At 53.3% G+C, this 8,918-nt stretch overlaps 1 protein-coding gene across 6 annotated transcripts in view; it reads right to left on the reverse strand.

Moving 5' to 3' along the window:
• Kcng1 (potassium voltage-gated channel modifier subfamily G member 1) overlaps positions 1–6,088 on the reverse strand; it is a 33,394-nt gene extending 27,306 nt beyond the window's left edge. For 2 of the 6 annotated variants that reach the window (XM_039104646.2, XM_039104645.2), the window contains exon 1: positions 3,691–3,991. The gene's annotated coding sequence lies outside the window, so the exon portion shown is untranslated. Of the gene's footprint in view, positions 1–3,690; positions 3,992–4,173 lie in introns of those variants that run through there. The other 4 variants (XM_063283412.1, XM_017591616.3, XM_008762484.4 and 1 more) reach the window with 3 other exon arrangements.
• Between the last annotated feature and the right edge of the window lie 2,830 nt (positions 6,089–8,918).

Here is an 8,918-nt window from a genome sequence, read left to right on the forward strand (position 1 = left end):
TGTTGATCCTGACTCCTAAGATGCCTCCCAGGGCCTGTTCAGGGGCTGGTGATCTGACCCCCACTTTATTAGCTCGTCCCCTCGGAGGAAATGTTGGCATCCTTTTTCAGGGTAGGTGGGGAGCAGAAAGAACGCCTGTCCGTTAACAGTGAGTCTCTAGATGTCCCTGCACGGCAAACTCAGTAAGCACCAAGGTGTGATGCTGGGACCGTAACTTCAGGGGCTTGCACTGTTTCCTAAAAGACAATATGGGGAAACTGAGGTTCAGTGAAACAAGCATCCGTGGCTGGCAGTATGAGACTGCAGTGGTCTGTGGGATCCCTGAATTCTACTGCCATGATGGGGACAGGGACAGATGTCCCCTGGCGACAGGGAGAAGCAGGTGACTATGCAGGATGGGAAACAGCACCATCTTCATATTTGCACTCAATCAGGGTAGGAAAAGCAACCGAGTCCCTGCTTTTGTTGAGTTCTGGGTCATCACTGTGGCCCCCAGAGATATGACCATAGTCACAGGAGTTACGGCAGGGCCCAGCCATGAGCCAAGGAATTCAGGAGGTCTCTGGGCCCTGGAGAAGGTATGGGGGTGTGGATTCTCCCCAGAAGATGTTACTGGGCAAGACAAGATTTGGAGTTTATCTCCTCAAACTCTGAGATGTTGAGGAACACATTATGAAAGGTGGGAGCCTAACATGACACCGTAGGCAGATTTCTAGAAGTTAGAACATTTGTTTCTTAAGCTTCTGGTGTCGGGGTTTGTCCCTTGGGACTCCCATCCTTAACTTGGAGAGGGGACCCGAGGCTCCCTTCCTTCTCTTCCCAGGCTCCAGGTGGCTCTCATCTCTCCTGTGAGCCTCATCCATCAGGATTAGGGCTCCTGACTGGGCTGACTCAGAGACTGGCCACTCTTCGTTCACCCCCAATTAAGTCGTTAATTATAATGGATCCAGCTATCAGGCTCCCCGGGTCCTTGCACACTGCCCTATCTCCTCAGGATTGCTGCCTGTGGAAGTCTGTCTTAGCTACTTGCCATCGTCACTCCCACACACCTTAGCTTTGTCTCCTGAGGGCCGGGGTCAAAGTCCCCAGGGAATTCCATGCTGGGAGGTGGGCTCCTTTCCTCATACCTCACCTAAACCAAAATGAGGGAAAGTGTATCAAATAGGCAGGCTGTCCATTAGCCACCTGGCTCTACTGCTGGCAAAATGGCTACTGTTATTCTGGCAGGAGCTTTAAAAAACTGTGGCCAGAACATCTTTTGTATTAGTTTCTTTGTGGGCGTGTGTGTGTGTGTGTGTGTGTGTGTGTGTGTGTGTGTGTGTGTGTGTGTGTGTGGTGTTTCAGCTGTACCTAGGGACAACCTCAGTTGTTTCTGTCCACTTTTTTTTTTGAGCAGGGCCTTTCTCTGGGCTTGGCAGACAACTGAGCCCCAGGGCCAGTTGTGGAGTCCCTTTAATCAGGCCGTGCTTTCGCCCTGGGGTCCCATGCTTGTTTTGTTGTAGTAGTTCTTCTTGATTTTGGTACTGGGGATTAAATTCGGGTCCTCAGGCTTGCTTGTTGACCTAACCGGCTTTCATTTTTGCTTTTTTTTGTGGTCAGAAGTTGGGGAACACAGGCTCACACAGAGGAGTGATGGGGACTGGGGACAGCACCCGATAGCTGGCCTGCTCACAGGGCTCGGCCAGCCGGGAAGGAAGGGATGTTATGTCTATTGTCTGCTGGGGTAGGTGCTGGCCTGGGGCAGGGATAACTTCAGGCTAACACAGTTCAGATCCTGTGGCAGATTCATATGCTGACTTTTTTTCACTAAGAACAGTCTGCCAGGTAAAAATACCAAGGCTTTTGGCACCTCCTTCAGCCCTTCTGTTTTTATTAGTTCTGTTTAGGCACCATCACCAGCCGCTATTTCCATGGGAAGGGGTGGGGAGGGGGCTCTCTTTTTTTCTGGATTTAGGCAACCAACTCAGAGTGGATTCTCAGAGGGCAGTCCCTGTGAGCCACTGTGTTCAGGAAACATCTCTGTTTTTCTGTCCCTGGGACAGATGGCTTACCTCTTGCCAGAGTCCTGTGCCAACCCGGTGCACAGAACTCAACTCCCCCTCCCCACCCCCCAGGAGTCTGCCTCATTAAGCTGCAGGGCGCTCACAGCCCCGGCCCTCCAGCTCTGGGAAGAGGCTCAGGGTGACTTGCTTTCAGTGCACTTGTCCCCTGTGGGTTTGGAGTGTGTCCCACAGCAGACATTTTTCCACTGGAATGGGTTGGCTCAGAGCTGGGCTGGTAGGAGCAATCCCTTGGGGCCAAGCCTCCATGCCTAGCCTCACTTCCCTTCCCCTCCCCCCAGCAGGTGGTTCTGCAGAGCCACAAAAGCTTAAAGACCTACAGGTAGAACTAACCGTTTGCACACCCTACTGCCTTAATCTCTGGGGCTCCACTTAACGGGGAGGTGTGTTTATTGAAGAGACACCAGACAGTGACTCTGTGTGTGTGTGTGTGTGTGTGTGTGTGTGTGTGTGTGTGTGTGTACTTGGAGGGATAGGGGGTGTCAAACAGACCCCAGCGAATATCTACCCAGATTTATAGAGTCTGGCAAGCCCTCCCTTCTCTAGTGAATCAGACCGTCCCCACCCCCTCCTCTCACCTTCCCGTGCACTTAGCTCAGGTGTCATCGAGGAGGGGTAAATATGGGGTTGCCTCCCACCTATTATCCGCTTGGGGAACTCAGGTGTTTAGCCCCCCTTAAGTACATCTGAATCGCAAGCGGTTAATGAAACATGTGCTGAAGTGACAGCTTAGCTTATAGACCCCATCACTAGGAGGCTGTGCTCACCTAACACTGGATGAACCTTCTCAGCCCCCATCATCATCCCCACCCCCACTAATGAGCTTTTAAGAGCCCACTTCTTCCTTTCCAGGGATCAACCCCCCTTAGGGGTGAATGCGCTATGCTGACCTTAAAGCTGCTATACACATGTGGCGTTGCTGCCGGTCACCCTGGCAGGCTGTGACCTTCTGAGGCAGGGCCTGAGTCTCAGCCTCTCCCCCCCATCTTGTCCTGTCTCCACCTTGGCCACTGAATAAGTGAATGGATGCACATTGAGTCTTTGGTACAGTGAGATGCCCACAGCAGGTGCTCAAACAATTTTTTGTACAACTCAGAAAATGAAGGAATTCGTCCCTTTTCCATCCACACCCCAAAACTGTGAGCAAAGCCGGGCCACCCATCACGGGTACGCTGAGGTTAAGGAGACCTCTAACTTTCCTACTAGATGCTAAGGCCCCAGAACATTGATTGTCACCAGGGCCTTGCACACAGTAGGCTGTCCATAAGCCCTCACCGAGTTCCTAATTAATGAATGACTTAACGAGGCCCGCTGGTGGGGGTGCTGCCTTCCGTGCATATTGACAGTGAACCAGCAAGTCAAAGACTCCCCTGCATTTCAACTCCTCCCGGGGGACCCCAAGAACCCTGCATGCAAAGTCAAAGCGCACTTCGCATTCCGGGGACCCCTGGAGAGGATTCGCGGTCGGACCAAACTGAGGCCGTGTGGGTGCACCCCGCATCGCCCAGGCGGCCTCTCCAGGGCTCCTAGGTATCTGCAGGGGGGCACCGGGGCCGCGGCCACGTGCAGATCCCGGAGCGCCGCTTGCAGGAGCAGGGTCCCGCCAGGCTGCAGCTCGCGAAGTTCCCACCTTAAGTTCCCGTCGCGGCGTCCCCGCCTCGGAGCTAGCCGGGCCGCAGCTCTGTCCCCCGGCGCAGCGATGCTGGGGTGAGAATGCTAGAGGGGGCAGCAAGTGGCGCGTGGGAGCTGCTTGGCCTGCCGGGGCTGCTGGCAAACTTTGGCCCTCGGGCCGCTGTACTGCGCTCTCGGACCCCTGACCGTCCCGCCTCCGCCTCCTGGTGCCCGCCGGGCTGCAAGTGCGCCGGCAACGCCGCGCGGCAGCAGCTGAGGGAGGTGGCCGGGCAGGAGGCGGGACGGAGGGAGGGGACTGCGCGCGGGGCGGGAAGAGGGGCGGGCGGCAGGGGGAGGTGGAGGAGGATGGAGGCACCGCGGGGACCGGCCACTGTGATGCCACCCACCCTGACCCGGCCCAGAGTCCTCTGGGACGCTGGGTCCTAGCGGAATGCAGCGCCACACTCTCCTTATCCCGCCCATAATCATCTCCTCCCCTTACCATCTCCTGCGCCCCGCAGGCCCCTGCCTTCCCGTGGTGACCTTTTAAGTCCCAGCGCTGCTCCTCCCAGGGCTCCTGGCCCGAGGCGCAGCCACCTCTCCAGTTTTCGAAGAGGTCGTGGGAGGTTCGTGCGTGGCGCTCTTCTATCCTAGTCAGCGAGTGCCAGGACCCGAGCCTCATTCCCCACGTGAGTCTCTATCGTGAGAATGCCACACGACCTGTCTCCTGTCCTTAGGAGGTCCAACCTCACGCCAAGTCGTGGATCCTTCGTTAAACTGTCACGGGCACTGCAGGCATAACGTTCGAGGACACTTCATGTGTGGCAGTCCGGGAGCCACACGCGCTCTCCACCTGAACATCTCCTTCTAGGGGACCACACCACCCGTACCTGTGCCTTCTTCTCCTTTGGTGGCCTTGGGCCCTACCGGTCCCTGCGGTCCAGGGCCTGCACCACTTTTGAGGTGTCACCAAAGCCAAAGAATGAGTGCCTCGTGTCCCAGAGTGACCCCTGTGCTATAGTTGATCACTGCCTCGGGTGGGACCCAGTCTGCCAGTCTCTGGGTCCTGTTCTCCGCAGCCCGGGGAGGGCGGGGTGGACTCTGGAGACCTCTGAGTTGGTGGAAGTCGCAGGAGGCATTGGGATTAGGTGAGCGCGCCGTCTGAGAGGAGGGGGAGTCACCTTGGGGCGTTTGTTTGATTGGTCCTTTCTCCTCAGTCAGGGAAGCGGGAGGGACTCCGGGACCAAGCTCAGGAGCGGGTGTGGCTCTGCCTGGGGCTTCTCTACAGAGATGGTTGAGCTTGGCTCCGGGGTGTAAGCTTTGGGTTCACTCAGCACGCGGGTGGAGACAGATGGCAGAGTCAGAGAGTCAACTGAGGACCTGCCCCAGGAACTCTCCTGCTTCTGCAGTGTCTACACCAGGAGAAGCGGCTGCAAAGTGCAGGAACAGGGGGGAGTGGGGGAGGGGCTCTTAGATGGAACAAAGACGGACTCCCGAGGAGGGCTAGCAGCTGAGAGGACCACATCTTTGGAAGATTTGCAAAGATACCTCACTAGGGATAAACAAAGGTTTCTGAGATGCAGAAACCCTGAGGCAATGCACCAGAGCGGCATAACAGAGGCCAGCATAAGGGTTCTCCATTGCCTCTGGGACCCAGTGGTCCCGGGTTCTATGGTGAAAAGATGACTGGTCCTTGGTGCTCTATCGGGCCCCTGCCTTCTCGAATAAAAGGACCCGTGCTTCCATCCTTCTTGTTTTCTTCTGAGCCTCATGCTCTACCCAAGCAAGGACTGCACTGTCTTCCCTCTGGCCGGCAGCTTCCAAGTGGGGAAGCTTCAGAGTAGCCTCTTCGATAGTTGTCGGAGAGACCCAGCCCTGTCCTATGACAGAACCAATCTCCTGGGCAAGTCAACAGCTTTCCCCGTGGAGGACCGCAGGACCAGGATGTGAGCAGAAGTTCTCAAAACTTTACCGTGATCAGAGTCCTCTGGAGAATTCCTCAAACCCAGTGGATCATGCCTGCGGCCCTTCTAGCAAGTTCCCTGGTCTGGGCTCTTTGAAGACTTTGGCTTATCCCAGCTCCATCTGACTTCAGAGCTCATGAGATACTTAGATGGGTTGTGAAGCCAAAGCTAGCCTAGCTTCTTTATGTTTAGGACCAGGGGACTGGGCCTATGGGAAACACCCAGCATGGGCACCTGAGGGGGGTGGGAGGCTGGGGGGTGGGGTGGGAGGGTTGACCTGCAGACCGAAAGCCCAGCCCAGCGGGGGCAAACACTCCATCCCCCTCCTCCCTCTGCCCTGGACCTCCACACAGTGTCAGACCCAAACTGTTCTCAGGGGTGAATTTATGATCTTATCCCCCTCTCTGCTTCACCACGTCCAATAAAAGCCTTCGGAATCCTTTTAAGGATTCCCTCTGCAGTTCCTCTCCTGTGCTGCCTGCCAGATCTTCAGTTCTTATCTTCATCTCCCTCCCGAGAAGCATCCCTGGCCAAGTCGTCCTGTGGAGACGGATGCCGAGGGTGCTGGGGTAGGCCTTTTGAGAAGATGACAGCCAAACTGTCGTCGTGCGTGCTTGCCGACACATGGGGTGGCCTGTAGGTAACAGGCTCACACTTGCTCTGTAGGCGGGCTGTGGCATGCAACCCTGTTTTATTTGTCTCTCTACTGGGCTAAGTTTTAATAAGTTTGAAATTGATTGCTAACATTAAAAAAAATCAGATTTCATATGACATTTTTTTCTTTTGAAAAGCTGGCAGATCTGGCTAGTGTTTTGTTTTTTGTTTTGTTTTGTTTTTTTGTTGTTTTGTTTTGTTTTTTGAGAAGGGTTCCTTGTAACCCAAGCTAGCCTTGAACCTGTTGTGTAGCTAAGGATGTATGGATGAACTTCAGACTCTCTCATCACCCCCTTCCAGGTGCTGGGATTACAGTTTGGGCACCACCAGACTTGATTTTTAAAAATTTAATTAAAAATTGAATTTAATTTAATTAAAATAAAAAAAGATTGAGACAGGGTTTCCTGACGCCCAGGCTGACCTTTGAACTTGATCTATCCGAAGATGCACTTGAACTCTTGACCCTCTTGTCTCCTTGTCCCGCAGTGCTAGGGAGGCCATGGTTTGTTTCTCAGCCGTCTCCTATCCTGTAAGTCATTGAAGTCACTGCCACATCCCCAGGAGCCAGAGCGGTGCCGATCATCTTAGCAGATCTCCAAGAGTCCCATGGTGGATGGCAAAGCCATATCTGAAGCCATGCCAGTCCGACCCGGAAACCTGAACTCACCCTGAAAACTGAACACCACATCCCTAGGGACAGGAGGAGACTCATTAGTGAGGCCTCGGGACTCGCCTTAAAAGGGAGTTGCTGTCAGCGGGTTAAGAATGTTCTTCTTATCCACTACCCACTGTCAGCGAGTCACCAAGTCCTTGGTTGCTTTCCCCAGGCAGCTGTCTGAGGCTTTTATCTGTCACCTGAGAGGAAAAGGTTTGGATCAGATTAGAGTTGGGGAGTATGAAGAGGCTAGAGGGGGTGCCAGGCCTCCTTCAGGAACTTGAGGAGTGCAGCTTGCTATAGGGAAAGGCCTGGAGTCAGGTCCCTCCAAGAGATCCTGCCACTCTCCTGTCTTCTGGTCACTCTGTCCCCTTTCTGGGCCTGTGAGCCTTGCCCACTCTGCTCCTTTACCCAGAGTCTTCACCCCATGGATTTTATTTGTCGCCCCGAGACCCCTCATCCAGGGGTGGGTGTGAGCAGTTTGTGAGAATGGCCCACTCAAGGACAGGCCTGGAGATTTAGCACAACACCGATCATTTTGCATTAGTTTTGATATTTTTTTTTCAGAGCTGGGGACCGAACCCCGATATTTTAAAATATTGCATCAAGATGCTATTAATTCTCCTTAGTGATTTCTTTGGAAGAGCCTACAAGGTTGCTTTGTACCCTGGCTCCAGCCTGGGGCCTTCTCTCTCTCTCGCTCTCGCTCTCTCTCTGGCTCTCGCTCTCGCTCTCTCCTGAGCCCTGGCTATCCTGGAGCTTCCTATGTAGACCAGTTTGGCCAAGGAGAATGCACAGAATTCTGTCTGCAATCAGCTTCCAGAGTGCTGGGATTAAAGGTGCATTCCACCATGATGTCATCTCTCTCTCTCTCTCTCTCTCTCTCTCTCTCTATATATATATATATATATATATATATATACATATATATATATACATATATATATATATGAAAAAATATATATGAATGAGATGGCTGTTGGCTTAGTTCTTTCTTTCTTTTTTTCCATCCCCCCCGCTTAGTTCTTTCAAAACCTACTTTAAATAATAATTCATAAATGCTTTAACCTCCCTTCTAGCCCACCACCCACCAGAGGCAGTGGAAAGGAAATGTTAGTACAATATGGGAAAGTGAACCTGTTTAGAAATTGTTCTTTGAAGCCAATCCAACCAGTGTTGTCCGGAAACGAGCAGTTCGGTTCACAGGGATCAGCAGCGGCCGTTCAATCCATGGCACACACTTCACAAACACACCGGCCGTCCAGTTCAGGAGTGTCGGGATAGCAAACATGAGTCGGCAGCGGTGGCACGGTCTAGCAGAGACAACCAGACCAACACAAGTCTGCAAGAGCGGCCAGGACCAGCAGGGACACCAGGAGAAGTTCTCTGCTGTGTCTCTCTCAACAGAGTGAAGATCAGCGAGGACACGAGACCAACCAAGCATTGCAAAGCTAGCTACGTCCGCCTGCTGTCACTGTCCGTTGAGTCCTATTTAGGCTCCCTCCCTCCCATGTCCTCCCATGGGTCTTGCCCCACCATGGGTCTTGCCTCAGCCAAACACCACGTGAGTCTGTCTTAGCAAACATCCACATGAAGGCTGTATCAGAACTTCCACTTCACTCTGCTAATCGCCCTGAGTCTGCGGAAGCGACAGGAAGCAGTGGGAACCTCACGAGCTCTTTGGTAAGTTTCTCTCTATGGTGTCATCACAAGCGGAGCTCAGCAACGCCATGTAAGAGGAACCAATACATGCGTGTCGTTAGTGAAGAATCATGTGTCCTTTCACGTGCTCGCTTTAGCAAAACATCCTTTCACCCGTGTCTGCTTTGGTGAAATGTTCCTTCACATGTCTGCTTTAGTAACACACTTTCACCTGTGTCTGCTTCAGCAAAACATCATTGGACATAACTGACTCTCCAAGCCAGAAATTTCCACTTCAGATGGCTCATTGGTTGGGAACACTGGCTACTCGGG

This window comes from Rattus norvegicus, chromosome 3 (genome assembly GCF_036323735.1).
Source record: "Rattus norvegicus strain BN/NHsdMcwi chromosome 3, GRCr8, whole genome shotgun sequence".
In the NCBI taxonomy this organism is placed as follows: domain Eukaryota; kingdom Metazoa; phylum Chordata; class Mammalia; order Rodentia; family Muridae; genus Rattus; species Rattus norvegicus.